Below are 16,838 nucleotides of genomic sequence, written 5' to 3'. Positions count from 1 at the left end.
AGCTTTTAAAGAATATTGGTGCCAGGCCGACACAGAGCCTTTTGTGGGGCCTGGGCGTTCTGGTACACTGGGAGGGTTGGAGATCACAGGACCGACTCTGGTCCGGCCTCCTCCAGCCCTAAAATGAGATGCTGGAGCCAGGAATGAGAACTGCCTGTCCTGGAGCATTGCTCACCCCAGGCCAAACTCGGTTTAGGAATGAGGAGATGAAGCCTCAGAGGAGTTAACTAACTTGCCCAAAGTCACACAGCTGCTGAGTGTTAAGTCATGCTCAAGCCTTAGAGGTGCTAACTGTAAGACTAGGGAGGGTTAGTTCCAGCTCACCTCAATGTCCCTGGAGCCTAGAACACAGAAGGATTCAGTGGAAAGAGCAGGCCTATAGCTCCCTGAGTGATGTAGGGCCCTGTGGGATAGCTCCAGGCAAAGGAAGATGGAAGGAAGAAACGTCCACCTGACAGGGAGGCTCTAACAGGGACTGGTGGAGATGGGGGTGTGGGGGGGGGAGTGTAACACCTCGAGAAGGGCTGTGGCTGCTGCTGCTGTCTTCCCTCCCTCCCCCTTCTTCCTAAAGAGCATTTGGGGCCCACCCCTGGTGTCAGATTCCTGGCCTCGCACCACAGCTGTCGCCCCCCCATCCCCAGGGGCTGCTGCCTTCTAGGGCTGGAGGATCTGATCCCTCACAGCCCCACCTTCCTACCCCAGGGGATGGGACCTCTCCACTCAAAGCAGACACTAGGCCCCAAGCATTGTGTAGAGGAGGGGACAGGAGTTACTCAGGGAACCTCCCTGGAGCAATATTGCCAAGAATAAAGGGTCTCCTCAAAGAAGAAGGAAGGGCCTGGAGGGCTGTTTGGAAGACTCCCCCCACCTCCACCCCAAAGTGGGAGATGTGCACTGACTTCTGCAGAACACCTGCACTCGGGGCTACTATCCCCCACACTTGGAACCTCACCTCTCAGGCACTGCTGTTCATTCCTTCATTTTTTTTTTTTTTTTTAAAGAAAAAGGTTTGTTTGTTTGGTTTTGTTTTGTTTAGAGAGAGAGTGAGTGCCGGCACAAGCAAGGGAGGGATAGAGAGAGGGGTAGGGAAAGAATCCCAAGCAGTTTTTCCCTCCATGCTGCCATCGCAGAACCCCGACGCAGGGCTTGAACTCACAAACGGTGAGATCATGACCCAAGCAGAAATCAAGAGTCAGACACTTAACCAACTGAATCACCCAGGTGCCCCTGTTCCCTCATTCTTAGTTCAATCTCCCAGGGCACGAGCCATATTGCCCAGAAAGCTCCAGGCAGGGCAGGTAGATGAAGAATTTGCCATCCTTCCTCACAAATAGTCTGGTCCTGCACAAGGCATTTACCCAACACAGTAGATTAAACAAAGCTGGCCATGCTGACATATAGGGAAGGAAGGGGGCATTGGTCTCCTGGCTATCCCAATGAACAGTAAGGCCCAATGTAAGGTGCTGGCAGATGGGCCCAACTTTGAAGCCAAACCTACTGTGTGATTTTCTAACTAGGGGCCCCTGGGCAGGCTACCCTTGCTCTGGCCTCAGTTTCCCCATGTGTGCAATTCAGAAGATGATCAAGGGTTAGCCTTCCTCAAATGGACCAGTGCTGGGGGAGGGAAGGAGCAGGAGAATGAGGACACCACCACCCCCACCCCCTCCCCCTGCCTCCCCCCCCACACACACAGGTGCACACACATGCAGCATCCCCAGAAAGGATCCCAGGTTGTATCTGTTGCAGAGGCTTCCAGTGACTTCCTATCAGTCCACATGCCCATGGCCCCCAGGGGTCGCTGTCAAACCAGCCTTTCCCAAACAGTCCCAGCCACCCATCATCATGGCACAGGATGGAGAGATGCAGGCACAAGGCTGGGAGGGCACATCCACAGGGCATCTGGGGAGGTGTGTCGGTGATGAACGTGGAAGGAAGGATGTGTCGGTTTAGACAGGGGGAGATGATGCAGGAGGAGAATTCCTAGCGGAGGGGACCATGTGAGCAAAGACACAGAGGTATGGGGGGGGGGGGGGAGGGGAGGGGAATGCAGGTGAGATGAATTAGGACATTCAGATGCCTTAGCCTTGGAGAGGCTGTGGTGCCCACAACCAGGAGTAATTAAAGATAAAGGCAATATTGAGCCATAAGGAACTCCTACAACATTCTGGTTTCTCCATATGCTTTTCTGAAACATCAAATATCTGACTCTCTTGCTGATACCTGAAGCACGCACGCATTCCCAATAGGCCAGCTCTGAGAAGCCTGGGTCAGGGCCACAGGGGGGGTTGGCTTTGAAGGCCACACTGCGGGGGGCGGGGGGGAGGGAGGGAGTGGGGAGGGGACTCGGGATGGGAGAGTGGCCCAGTGAACTGAAGAAGTTGCAGGCTTTGGCCCTGGCTATTCTTGCCAAGGATATATCCCCGAGCCCCGACTTACTTAGCCACTCTAAGTCTCAATCTTCTTACGTGTAAAATGGGGGTAATAATAGCGGCTAAATAAATGGACTTGGGAGCCGTGCTGCCTGGGGCCGAATTAATAGCTGCGTGATCTTAAGCGAGGTGCTTAATCTGTGCCTCAACTTTCTTATTTGTAAAATTGGTAATAGTGTAACCTCATAGGCTTGTATGACGGTGAGGTGAGGTAATTCATTTACGGTGCCTAGCACAGTGCCTGTCTCAGTAAGTGTTAGGTGGTAGTATTATTAAAAGGAGGGGCCTCACCGTCTCCCATTGCCTAGTGTGCTCAGAACCCGAGAGCCAGCGGGCCTGGGCGGCAGCGCCCCCTCCTGGCTGCCGAGAGAACGGAGTCCTCCCGTTACAGAACCTCCCTCCCTGCTTGCTCTTTGCGTCCCCGCCGAAAGGGAAGCCTCAAGAATTTCTCTACTAGCCGGGGTCTACCAAGCGCCACCCCCGTGGGGGGCGGGGCGGGGGCTCTGTGCGCTCACTTTGCCGGCCGGTAAATTAAGTCGTCTCATCTAATTCTCAAACAGCACTCGAAGGCAGGAACAGTTACTGTTTCCATTTCACCTACGGGGAAACGGAGGCTCGGGAGGTCGAGTCCCCTGCCCCGTGCCGTGAAGCGAGGGAGCAGTGGGTCCGCCGGTCCCCAGCCTCCGCCTGGTCGCCGGGCAGCCCGCCCCAATCTCTGCGGCGTGTGCGCGCCTGTTCTGTGCGCGTGCGCGCGCCCCAAGACCAGCCCCGCGGGCCAGGAGCGCGGTCCGGAGGGTGGGGAAGGAGGGGTGCGCCCGGACCCGGGGCGCACGGGCGGGGCTAGTGCCGGGCCCCGGCCCCGCCCATCGGCCCCGCCCTCCCGGCTGCCGGGGGGGAAAGAGGCGGCGGAGCTGCGCGTGGGGACTCGGCGGGCGGTGAGGAGCGCGGAGCCGGAGCCGGACGCCGCCGCCGCCACCGCCACCGCCACCTGCGCTGCCGTCATCAAGGTAGGGCGGCCCCGCGCTGCCAGCCGTGCATTCCCGCGGTACGCGATGTGTGCGCGCTGCGCCTCCCGGCTGCAGCGCCCTGGGAGGGATGCTGGGCTGGGCGAGCCGCGGGGGACCCGGTGGGGCGGGGGGGACGAGACTTCCAGCACCTCCGCGTGAGCTTACAAAGCACCAGGCCTCAGTTTCCCCACTGGGATAGCGGGCGCAATGGTGGCTCCTTCCGCGCCGCGCCGTTGGGAGAGGCCGCCCTGAGGTCCAAGCTCCCGACGGCTGAGGGGCCGGGATCTGCACCGTTTGCACCCGCCCACCCCTCCCGCCCGCTGTGAGGGCCGCTCACTCTGGGTGTGGCGAGCCGGTCCCAACAGGCCTCCCTTGTGGCTTGGGTGCCCCTCTGGAACCCTGTCTGGACTCTCCCCCTCCTGACTAGGTGACCTGCAGGGCTTCAGCTTCCCCATACGGGAAACAGGAGGGGGCGACCGCCCGAGATACCTATGGAGCCCGCCTAGGCGTGCAGGGTGGGGCGGTCAGTGTCGGCCAGCCAAGTCGGCCTTGCTGGGGGGAGGCCTCACTGGGGGGCGATGGGACCATCAGTTGCAGACTTGCCTGGGCTAGACCCATGAACCAACCTGGATTTAGAGAATGGAGTGGCACGTCCTCTTCCCCTTCCATTGCCCCGCCAGGTATGCTAGGGCTGGATCACGTTGGTGGGGGGGGGGGGGGACCTCAGAGGCCTGACAGTGCCGAGAGAGCTGTGTCTGGGTGGGGTTGGGTGGGTCTGGGACAGAATATGTGTATGAAGGACTGTGGCTCTAGGCTCTCCGGGTGAAAAAGATCTCTGGCCTCTGGCTCAGTGGCTCGGTAAGATCCCCTCTGGAAGGTCTTGCTTCCCCATTGCACACCTCTTATGATGGGGATCTTACTAGCTGTAAACAGCAGGAAGCTTCTCGTCCTGCTCTGGGCTTACAGATCACATCTTACTCCTCTTCCTCCACCCTAGGCGTATCATTTGGCTTAAATCTGCTCACTTCCAGGCTGACCAGCCCCAGGCCCAGCACTCTTTCTGTTGCCAGAGCCAAAGCGTGCAAAGGCAAGAGGCAGGAGCTGAGGTGTCTGCCCCAGAGCAAGTAGTGGTCAGCCTGGGGCTTGTTCAGAACCCACCTGCATCAGTACTGGAATGTGTCCCCTGCATTCCCTGAACTTCTAGAGCACCTTTGGGTTAGCAGCTGCCTTAGAGGTCTGAAGTGAGAGGAAGGGCCAGAGAAGCCCCTCTCCAGGCCTCCCTGCCTCCAGTGCCTCTTCCCCATCTTCTCCTGTTGCCTGCCCTGACTGAAGGAGTAGTTTCTGAGAACCACGTCTGGTCTCTCTTGTCCACTTCGTGACCTGCCCCCCGCCCAAGAGCTTTCTTACTGCCAAAAGTAGGGAGAGGCTGCCTGGGCAGGTGATGAGCTCTGTGTCATCAGAGGTATGTGAGCAGAGACTGGATGAGCACTTGCTGGAGTTGAGCTACCTTTGACTGCAAGTCTGGGATTCTCAGGCCAACTGAGAGTGACCATGACTGTGCCTTCTGGTCATGGTGGAGCCTCACAGAACCTGGAGCTAGACCACAAATGAGTATTATTACCCCCTTGTAAAAACAGACTAAGTATATGTGCTGTCACTCAAACGTAGCTCCAATGCACACACTTAAGTGCTACCTAAGTCTCCTCTCATCTCTAGGTCTGTATGATCTGGGCTCTGTTTTCCTGCTCAGCTAGTACAAAGAGGCACCCATTTTGGCCTGATTTAGGGGCTTGGCAAATTCTGGCTATTAAAAAGTCATCCTATGCTAATAACTGAAAATGTGCTGTGGAATTGTGGAATATCTAAGCGGAAAGGGATCTTAAGAGATCATCTCTCCAAACCCCTCTTTGTCTAGATAGGCATCCCCTAGCCCCAGAGGGGATGTGACTTGTCAAAGTTCACACCGCAAACTAGTAGCCAAGCCCAGGGATCCTGATTTTAAGCCCAGAGTATTTGTTTATTTGTTAGGAAACGCATACCATGTATATGGTAAGTGAAAGCAGCCTGTATTTATTCCTATAGAATTAGCAAAAATAAATGCAAAAGGTTAAACCTCTTTGTGGGGATTCTCCAGCAGCATTTAATTTTGCAGGGCAATCTGGCAGCCTGTTACAAAAGTCTGAAAATGATCCTAATTGCCCTTTGCCCCTAGACTTCTACTTTGAGGACTTTACCCCAAGGAAGTAACTATGTAGAATGATAAATGTAGTGCTGATATTTATGACAGTTTTCTTATAGTGGAGCTCTTGGAGTTTTATCTGAGGTTTAATAAACATTTCGTTTGAAAAGTACAGCTTAAAAAATAGTAACACTAAAGCTTACATTGCCGGCGTCTGGCCAACGTAAAAGCAGTGTGGTCCAGAGGAGAGACCACAAGACTAACGTCAGCAGGCATAGATACCAGGATGAACTCTTCATGTTCCCCACTGTGTGACCTTGAGTCAGTTCCTTTCCCTTTCTGGACCTCACTCTCCCCATCTGTGAAATGGGGTAGGTTGAGGGATTGCTGAATTTCTTTCAGCTCTGACAACCTGCCTTCTGGACCTAACAGACCTCTGTAACTGAGTCCTGTATTGGAACAGTGAACGTGGTGATAACCAAAGAATGTTCTAGCCTTCCTCCCCCATCATTAAATGAATCCCCTTAGAGGTGAGCAGCTAGCCTTTTCCACCCGGGACGGGGCTTAATCCAACCTTAGACTTTTATTAGTTCTGAATGGCCAGAACCTGGATTGTTTTAGAATATAGCATAGCTTTGTTTTTATTTTCTTTGCCAGATATCAGGGGACAGAGATTTTTCCGGAGGACCAGGAGATATTGCAGCAAGATCCTCTGTTGGCTATTTTAAGTCTATAGGCTGTGCCTGCTCTCCTTCAGACTGGATTGGAGGTGTTTGCAGTCCCACCTAGCATGAGGGGCCAGGAATAGGTGACTTCACTTTTTGGACAAACATTTATGGGGTACCTACTGAGTACTAGGTCTTGAGGTGCCCCCCAGAGTCCTGCAGGCTGCCATGAGAAATATATTAGGTTGAACTATGTGAAATGGCCAATATCTGCCTGCTTTTGACTTTCAAGAAATGGCAATTTCATTCACTTCAGCCTAAATGGAAAAAGAGATCATTGAAGAGCACTGTGCTCCCTGCCATAATTGAGAGATTGGCAGGATACCGTGGAGACTAGGAAAGTATGATTTTGAGCTTGGAGATGTCCAGGAGGAAGGGCATGGGAACCTCGCCTTGAAGAATCAATAAGAGTAATAACAGCTAGTATTTATTGAGTACTTACCACTGGCCTGATTCTCTCCTAAGTGGTTTGTATTCATTCATTTAGTTATTCAACTGTTCTTTTATTAAGCATCTACATTGTGCTAGGTATTCTCTGGGGTGGGAGCAGGAGTCTTGATCGTAAATAAAATAGACCAAAAAATCTGTCCTAAAGAAACCTAAAATCTAATACAGAAAAAAGACACAACGAGCAAAAAGTAAAGCAGCAGGTGATAAGTGGGACAGGACAAGTAAAACACAGGAGTATGTTTCGAGTGTGTGACAGGGAATGGAAGGAAGGGGTTGCGATTTTAAGTAGGGTGGCTGGGGGGGATCATTGAGAAGGTAACTTTTGGGCAAAGTCTGGAAGGAGGTGAGAAAGTGAGCTGGGCTGATTTCTGGAGGAGGAGCCATCCAGGTGGAGGGAACAGCCAGTGCAAAAGCCCTGAGGTAGGACCATGCCTGGTATGTTCATGGAAGAGCAGACTAGAACAGAGTGACAGAGAAGACAGAGGAGACTGGTAAGAGGCACCACTGATGGTCAGGTTGTGGACCCCGCCCTGTACATTAAGGAATCCTCTAAGTTTGTGGGGGGGGGGTGGGTGTTGTTAAATAAATAGGCCTAAGTAAACCGTAGGGGTTTAACAAGTGGGGCTCAAACTCACGACCCTGAGATCAAGAGTCACATGCTCTCCCTACTGAGCCAGCCAGGTGCCCCAAGGGGGGTACTCTTTTACTCCTTTTTTCAGTTTAGAATACACAGATACAGAGACATTAAGTAGCTTTGCTAAGACAGTGTCTCACAAAGGAGCTAGATCTTTTAGTAGAGGGCATTGAGGAGCCATGGGAGGCCAAGGCAAGAGCATGGCCAAATTTGAGTGTCAGTGCGATTCCTCTGGGGTACAGAGAGAAGGCTGTGGAAATAATCCAGACCCAGGGTGATGAGTTGGGCCCCAGCAGTGAACCAGTGAATGTAGGGGCAGAGGATCCGCGAGCTCAGTGCTGGGAGTGAGAAGGGGGGTCCAGCCCAGGTGAGCAGGAGGAGGAGGAGGAAGCCAGGCTGGTCCTAGGCTTATTTATGTAATAAACATTTAATAGCACTTCTTATGCTCTAGGCACCATCTAAAATTTGACATACATTAACTCATTCAATCCTCAAAGCATCTTGGAGGGTAGATGGTCTCATTATTATTACTACTTTTTAAAATGGGCGTATTATATTGTCAATAAAGTTAATTTACAAAGAAAGTATATTTGTTTTTTTCTATCATAAATACTTGATGGTGATGGAGAATTTAGAAAAAAAGGAAAACAGAAAATAAATTACTCCTACCTTCTCTTTTCATCTCAGGTAATCAATATAAATATTTTGGTGTATTTACTTTCTTTTTTCTACCACTATCCCCATTTTACAGATGAGGACACTGGGGCCCAGAGAGGCTGGGCAGTTTGCACAGAGTATGACATTTGAACCCGTGTCATCGGACTACAGTGTCCAGGGTCTTAATCACTGTGCTGTGCTACCTGGAATGTCAGTTGGGGGGTTCCACTGAGACACACCCCCCCCCCACTCACCCCACCCCAGCATATTTCACAGATGGGGAAAGTGAGGCCCAGTGAAAGGCAGGGCCTTGCTCAGCATCTCTCACCCCGTTGGGAGCAGATATGTGAGGTCCCATTCGAATAAAAAATTGGATGCTGAGAACTTGTGCAGGGTTGATGTGACAGCTGCCTTCAGCCTGGCCTTGAGCCCAGAGCTTGCAGGGGGCTGGCAAGCGGCGTGACCCTGCCCAGAGGGAGTGCCGAGGACTGCCAGGGCAGGCCTGTGTTCCCTGAGCTCAAGAGTCTCATCCCTCCAGCCGGCCCTGGATGGGAGGTGGCCAGGAGATGGGGAGGGAGAGGCTGGGGCTGTGCCAGGCCTGCAGGCCCCCTGGGAGTTGTCTCTTGTACTCTGACTGTGCATTTATTTCTGGCTCTGGTGCCAGCAAACTCCTGGGGCCGCCCGCTGCTAGGGATGCAGTCCTGGCATCCAGTCCCAGCACAGCTACCAGGTGAGCCTTGGGCCAGGGGCTTGCCCACCCCGTCCCACCTGCAAAACAGCATCATAATGGTGCCAGCTGCAGGATGAAGTGAGGTGTAGTGGAAAGTGCGGGCACACGGAGGTGCTCAGTAGATGGCCAACCGCTGTTGCTATTTCTAAGGCTACCCCAGGGTGTTGGCTCAGGCTGGAGAATTGAGCCTGCCCCAACCAGATCCCCCTACACTACACTCCCCTTCACACCTGGCTGAACCAGGTAAGGCCCAGCCAGCACACGAGGAGACGGAAATGAACCTCGGGCAGTGGCTCGGAGTCCAAGATTGCAGACAACAAAAGACGCAGTGGAACGAAAGAAGCCATACCTCTGAGGAGGGAGACCTGACCTGGCCAGTAACGTGCTCTGTAGGCAAGTCCTGACCCTTCTTTATGCCCCTTGTTCTCACCCATAAAGTGAGGAAAGTATTTCACACCCCCCCCCCTTCCTGGAAACCCAGGAGCTGTGGGCCCTCAAAGGGGCATCTGACCTAGCCTGGGGTGAGGCTGGAGGTGGGGAAGGCTCCTGGAAGAGGTGATGTCTGAGCTGGGTTGTTAGTGGGATTAGAGTCAGCCAGACTCTGGAGGGGAGGAAAGCAAAGAAGGTCATTGGGTAAATGGCCCACCTCTCTGAGCCTCAGTCTCTTCATCTGTAAAATGGCTCAAATGTCAATACCTGCTTTGCCTAATTTTTAGGGTGGTTGTGAGTCTCAAAATTGGATAAAGAGCATGGTAGTGCTTTTGAACTATAAAATGCCCCAAGCACCTGTTCATTGTTCTTTATTGTGATGTCTGGAGCCCGCTGGGGTTAGGAAGTACAGGGCCAGCATCCTTCGGGGTCTCAGAGGACGTCTGGTCTGTTTTAACAGGCCTCCAGTCGAAGTCCAACAGGGACAGACAGCTTCCGTTTACCTTGCACCCCTTGATTTAAGAGCTCAAGAGTATTTCTGTACTGGGGTGTGGCTTTGCTTCTGGGAGGCCTGAGGGCAGCCGTGACCCAATCACAGCCCTTTCCCATCGAAGGGGGACAAGTATCTGCAGAAGCAGAAAGCCATGAGGCCATGAGCATGGGCCGGGCCTCGGGGACCTGGCTGAGGTGGACTAAGGCACCTGCCAAGGGAAGGGATGGAGGACAGGGGAGTGCTGTGAGATCACTGAGAAGAAACCCGTCCATGTGGAGGGTGGTCTGCAAGGTCACGTTAACTGGAAAAGCAAGGACGAGAACTGTGTGTGGGGACTGACCCTGTTAGGGTTTGAATGTGGGAGAAGAATATATCTGTGCACCGTGACTACGGATACAGATGGACACACATCAAGCTGGTTGATTATCACTCTCACTTTTTTTTCTACATTTGAAATTTTTATGTGCTATTTGACATTCATTTCTAGAGCAATTTGTCTGTATGTAATATATGTTACAATATAATGTAGATAGTATAACAGTCTGACCTCACCAGGCTAGAGGGTTTACCGAGGCACCCAAGGACTTGGATGAGGCCTGAATGACACCCCCCTGCTGGCCTTCTAGGACAGTTGAGAGCAGAGTCCAGGGATGGCTTGATGAAGGAGTCACAGAAGAAGAAGTCTCTGGGTTAGGTTCCAGGATTCTTTGGGACAAAGACTGGGGGTTTTAGGCAGCCATAAGCACTGTTAGGACTGTGACCAGACTGCACAAGCCAGGGACCACAGGCTACATCAGCAGGAGCACAGGGTCAGATCCAGAAAGGTTAGGATTCTACTGGAGTTTGGGCCACCCCCTGAGTGGGACCGGGACAGCAGGGACAGATCCGGAGGGCCAGCTGGCTAGGGAAGGGCCTATCTTCAGAGTTTGTGATGCTTCAGGGTCCCGCCTCAGTATGCCAGACCCCAGCAGACCCTTTTCCCTCAATGATGCACTTTCTTGGTCTTTGGTCCATGGGGCGCTCACACACCTTCCCATCTCTTTGCAAAGGAAATAAAGAAACTAAGCTATTGTCATGTTTTGTTAAATGCAGAGTACCTTCTGTTATGAGATATACCATTATTTTAAAATCCATTAAGAAAGAAAAACAGCAGACAGTTAAACTATAAATTGCATCCCAGTTTCAGAGATGTTACATGTTAAAAAACTGTGTGTCTTAGAATCAATTAGATATGACATGCAGGAGGCCCCAAACTAGGCTCTTAATGTGCATATATCCATTTAATCCTGTATCAACCTCCTGGCTAGATAGTTTTGTCCTCTTTTTACAGATAAGAAGACAGGGGTCCCAGAGAGGTTAAGTGACTTTTGCAAGGTCACACAGCCACTGGGATCTGAACCCTGCTCTAACTAGACTCCATCACCTTTTCCTCATCCCACCCCACAAAGAAAAGGCTCCTGAGTCCCTGGCCCTTGAGAAAAAGAAAGCGTTCACACTGCAGAGTAAACATATTCCAGTTCAGAAATGCCCCAGTGGACTGGTCATTAACGCCCAGGGCTATGAGTGATGGGGGAGTCCTAGAGGGGAACTCGGGAGATAATGGACAGGAAAGAGCTTTGAGAGCTTTTTGGCTGGTTCATTAGCCTCCTTGTTACAACCATTACCAGGAGGAGTAGGTTGACCTATGGCCCACGCGCCTGGAGAAAGACCACAGAGACCGGCCCCACACAGATTATCCTAGAGTCTCACCCAGAAAGGCCCATTCGTTCATTTCCTACAAAGTTATTTTTCAATTAACTTTTTTAAATGAGATCTTTATTCGTGTATTGGTTACTGAGTGCGAGGGATACGGAGCAGAGCAAAACAGACATAGGTGTTGCCCGGGTAGGCTCACAGACCAGAGAAGATGAGCAGTAATCCTAAAGTCCCACAGAACCTGGAACAGGTGCCTGGGGGAGAAGAGAGGGTATCAAAGCTTGCCGAGCCGAGAATGTGTGTAATTCAGGGTCACTGCAGAACGCTATTCTAAGGGAAGGACTTTTGAGCTGAGATCTGAAGGATGAATACGAGTAATCAGGTGGAGGTGGGAAGGGGAGCATGCTGGACAGAAGAAACAGCCCCGAGGCTGAAGGGGGTGGACCTTTGAGGAATTAAGAGCACTGAGTGTCTACAGCTCTGATTCCTGGGCACAGGAGGCTGGAGAGGTGGAGTGGGCCAGACCCTTTGGGTCCTGGAGTAATGGCCATGGAGTGGCATGCTCAGATTGACATCTTTGGGGGGAGAAATGATTGGTAGGTAAGACTAAGTGTGCAGGTGAGAGCAGCTGGTAGCAATGGGAGTGGAGATAAGTGGATGGTTTAAAAGGTTTGGGAGGGGTGGCATTAGTGATGGATTTGGCTCTGAGTACAAGGAGGAGGAGGCCACACCGGCGACCCCTGGGATCTGGCTTGCCTGGCTGCGCCCTTGCCCTCACAAGACCTGGCTTGCAGAGGAAGGGCCCTGGAGAGAGAAGAGCTGCGCTGGGAAAGCCGTCACCCCATTTGGCACTTCCTGTTTGGGTTTTGTCTGTTTTTTCCCCAGCCCTAAGTAGGTATGCTGGTTTGTCCGGCACCAGAGTTGTGCCGGATAATGGGGAAGGTTTCAGGGTGAGGGTGAGGTGATGGGCCGTGGCACCTGTGGGAGGAGAGAGGAGGAGACAGGTGGGGAGGAGGTAGAGGGGGGCCAGTGACGGGTCGTCTCTCAGGTGCAGGCTGTAGGACGGTGTCCCGCATTACTGGGCACAGGAAGCAGGCATCATGGCAGATGGATGTCCCATGGCCCAGACACCATCCCGGGAGCTGGCCTTTCAGAAACGCTGGATCCAAGCTTGGTGGCAGAGTCAAGGCAGAGTCAAATGGCTTATGTCTCTCTGGAGAGCGGTCTGTGGCCCCAGGCTCTCTCCTTGGGCCTGAACCAGCACCTAACAGGGGTGCTGACGAAGGCCTGCTCACATCTGGCAGGTGACAGGAGGCTGAAGGTGGGGAGGTTGTGGCCAGCAAGGGGGCACTCGAATTAGTGACTATGGAAGCGGGTGGCACATTTTCACATGATGACAGAGTGCAGGGTATGGCCAAGAGAAGGCGTGACTGAGGACAAGGAAAGAAGGTCATTTGGAGATGATATGGTCCTTGTACAGGGGAGAGACTGAGGCTGGAGAGGATCTGGGACTTGTCTGAGGTCACACAGCGAGGAAGTGGCTCTCCTGGTGTGCTGTGCTGTGGGTCCCAGATTTCAGAGGGTGGTTCCTTTCCTCGGTCTTCCACAGGGAGACTGTTGCTGAGTCTACACCCTGGGCTGGGTGTCAGAAGGCCTAGGCAGGGGTTCGTGGCCAGGCAGGAGGGAAGGTGTGCGGGGAGCCTCTGAAAGAGGGAGCAGCTAAGCTGAGCCTTGTAGCAGCTGAACGTGCAGAGAGGAGGGAAGGACTTTTTGGCAAAAGAAGCCGCACAGGCCGAGGGCTGGCAAAGGGGCGGATACTGAGCCTATTGGGGATGTAGCGAACATACGGTCCAGTTTGGCTCAGTCTAGGGAATAGTATCAGGTACTGGCCAGTTGCCAAGGGCAGGGAGGTGGGAGCAGCCTGCCCTGGCAGGGAGGAGTGTTTTTTCATTTGACACTGTTTAGAGTTGCAGGCATATCATGATAATAAAAAGTCAGACTTTTAGTCGGTCTTATTGTTTTTAAGTTCTCTATAGAAAATGCACCCCCTATTGTCTGCACTCAGGCCTACTGCCCTTGTCCCCCCCATTTTCTCTCCCCACCTTGCCCCACCTCTCTTCTGGGTTTACCCCTCAGATCTCAGCTTTGAATGCCCAACTGAGAAGCCACTGAAGGTTTTGGAATAGGGGATGCTTCCGTCTCATGGTAGCCCAGGGGGGACTCAGCATAGGGGAAGTCAGAGAGAGGGATTAGAAGGACAGTCTGGAGGAGGCAAGAAGGTTACGGGAGGTGGGGAGGATGAGAGTAGGGGGGAAGAGAGCCGTAGAGACAGGAGCGGGATTTCAGGCACGCCCCAGAAGGCCCAGGACCCAGATCCACAGCTGTCTGCCACCACACCAGGCCCGGGCGGGCACACCTGGGGGGCCACTGGGCTGCAGAGGCTCCAGGTCCTGTGGTATCCAGGGCTGTAGCTAGCAGTCAGAGGCAGAATTCTCAGGCCCCAGATCTCAGCCCCCTAAACAAAACCTTCCAGAGTGTAAGGACAGAAGTAACACCCCTCAGGGGCTACTACCCAGCCTGCAGATGTCAGCAGGACCTCATGGGGTACCCAAACAGCAGTCCGTGAGCTGGGTTTGATGGGTCCCATTTCACAGATGCAGAACCAAGGCTTCAGACTGAGACAGAGTAACTCCTGGAACCGTGGCCTGCCGACAGCAACACGTCCCTCCGTTGTGCCAGCACTTGTGACTTTGCTGGGACACACTCCACCCTCAGAGCCAGCAAGTGATTCATGCCACAGGGGACACAACTATAGAGGGCTGAGAGGTGCAGGGACCTGCAAATGGCCCAGTAAGAGGCTGGACTGTGGCCAGGACAGGGAAGCATCCAGTGTTAGCATCAAGAACTAGAGATTTGCGTTCTCTCTGGGATCTGCTACTGACCAGCCAGGTGACCTTGGACAAGTTACATCCCTTCCAGAATCCTTGTATCTTCATCTGAAAAGTGAGGTTAGACCAGATGATCTCTACCGTCCTATGCGGCCTGAAAATCCTCTCTGATAGTTTCCCCAGCTTCTGTTCTGGTGGCCTCCAAAGTGAGGTGTGCATGCTCATTGGGGTGCAGGAAAAAAATAATATCTGATGGGAAAATCACTCAGCTTTGCTCATGTTTCCCAGGTTTACACCTGCTGACGCCACTCAGGGTGTCAGACAGCCTCATGCCTCATGTCTCCAGAAGTCTCGGGAGAGAGGGGGAAAGCCCTCTAAGAAAGGATGACCCCTACTCTTTGATTTGTTTTCAGCAGTTTATTAATTTAATTTAGCAGTTAATTTAGCAGTTTAGCAGTTAATTTAACCTGGTTAATGAATCCAGGTTAATCCAGACTAATTAATCCAGATTGGATTTATGGATTATACTAACCAGTTTTAACTAAACGAAACCTCACAAAATGGACAAGTGGTTTTAGAAGATTCCTATCTGAACAGTGGGTTGGTTGGTGGTGGTTCTAATAATACCAGTAAGAGCTGACAAGAGGTTAACCCTTGGGTTTCCAGCAAGATTCCATCGGCAGCCACAGATAAGAGGAAAAAAAACAATGACAAGCTAATCAAGCCTGATGAGAAGTCAGCCCAAGGTGTTTTTAAATTTGAGGGACATTATTTGAAATTTGCAGTCACTCTGATTAATGATGAATCTTGTTTCATCTGTATGTTGTGCCTCACAGTTCCCAATGGTAGTTACTCGTGTATAATATAAAATATTGGCAGGGGTGGGGACTCATTTTTTTTTTCTCTTTGAAAGGAGCATATGATTAAAAAAAAAAGTCCCCCTGCTCTAACCTCCTGCTCCTTTTCTATGCAGCTGCCACTTCTAACAAAGCACCACATTGGTGATCAAACTTTGTTCAAGTGGGGTGTGATTTCTCCGTTTTTCTACCCATTCCCAGGGCAGCCACCCCATGGCTACCTTTGAGCCCACAGATGCCAGCACAGGGTCTGTCTCCAGCTGGAGACATGGAAAATGTAGGGTGAGTCGATGTGTCCCGATTTACCTTTCCCACTGTGGGGCTGTTGCCGTGTTGACCTTTCTAGCAGCAAAGACTTGGGGGTCTGTCTTCTCTCCTGAACCTAAGGAGCCCCATCTTTCTTAGCCTAAACCACACATCGGAGGAATATAGCCCACATTCCAAAAGTCTGACCTCCAGGAGGGTCCAGCTAGGGTGAATGACCCCCCAGCTTCACAATTAGATTTTTCTTCCCCTGTCATCCTTGGAATTTGTCCCTCTGAGGACAGCACCACAGATAAGAAACAAAATATTTGGTGCGGTATCCAGACACAGGATCAAAGGAAACTTTGTTTCATGTTTTAGAGGACTCTCCTGGGCTCGGGTGCCAGAAATCTGAATCCCATTCCTGGTTCTTCCCTGTATGGATGGCCCTGGGCAAGCTGACTCAGTTTCTCTTTCTGCACCCCATGAGTTCTTGGGGTCTGGCCAGTGCTGCTATTCTAAGAAGTGAATCTGGGATCTTTGGGGGGACCTGCTCTTCTGAGTGTTTCTCAGCCGCCATCTGGAGGATTTGAGTATAGTCTGGGCTCCGAGCTGGGTGAGAGATGGAGAGCTCCCCACTGGAGCATAACGGGGAGGTGACCAAAATGGGGAGTAGTTAGGAAACTTAGCCACACAAAAAACTCCCCAACCTGAGTAGAACCATCCCAGAGGCACGTGGTCAGGGGCCTCAGATCTCTGAAGGGTTGGCGTGGGGCAAAGGCAAAGGATGTGGTTGGTGGGGCTCAAGGGATGGAAGGAGGGCAGTAGGGGAAATTGTGGATTTCCTCTTTGTAGAAGGAGGAAGTGTAACAAACGGTTGAGTTGCTCTGTCCCCGGAAGGAGTGAGCTTTCCATCACTAGAATGGTACAAGCCAGGACCCTCAGACTTTTCAGACAGAGTGGTGTGGAAAGGGAGACAGAGCTGGGCTGGATGCCCACCTGGGTCCCTGACACTGGGCAGTCTTGAAATATTTTATCTGTTTTTTGCCCCAAATGTAATAAAATCATTTGAGAGAGGGAGTTAGTGTGCCTGGCTAAGAATTAGATTAGATAAGAATTAGAGCTTTAGACTCTAAATCAGCATGAAGCGGGTGGCAGAGGGACACAAGGCTTTCTCTGTTTCCAGACTGTGAAGATCTAATACTTAGATCTTTAAGTATTGCCACTTAGAGGAGAAAGAAAGGACATAGACACTTTGTGTTTCTGGTTTAGTCTGTAAGTCCTGTTCACCTTATTCATTTTTGCTAAAGGTTCATTTCAATCCCTCAATACAGTCAAATACCTTAGAACAGTGCCCAGCTCACAGTGAGTACTCAGTAGAAGTTGCTGTTATTACTTATGTTGAATTTATCTTGAACTTGC

General features: G+C 51.9%; 1 protein-coding gene across 1 annotated transcript in view; it reads left to right on the top strand.

The window, feature by feature from the left end:
- The first annotated feature begins 3,304 nt into the window (after window positions 1-3,304).
- Window positions 3,305-16,838, top strand: part of CORO2A (coronin 2A) — a 54,504-nt gene continuing 40,970 nt past the window's right edge. Inside the window, 1 exon segment of the mRNA XM_043565082.1 lies at window positions 3,305-3,436. The gene's annotated coding sequence lies outside the window, so the exon portion shown is untranslated.

The sequence above is a fragment of the Prionailurus bengalensis genome, chromosome D4 (assembly GCF_016509475.1).
Source record: "Prionailurus bengalensis isolate Pbe53 chromosome D4, Fcat_Pben_1.1_paternal_pri, whole genome shotgun sequence".
NCBI lineage: Eukaryota > Metazoa > Chordata > Mammalia > Carnivora > Felidae > Prionailurus > Prionailurus bengalensis.
The sequence above is the reverse complement of the archived record's forward strand: the minus strand, read 5'-3'. Positions and strand labels throughout refer to the sequence as shown.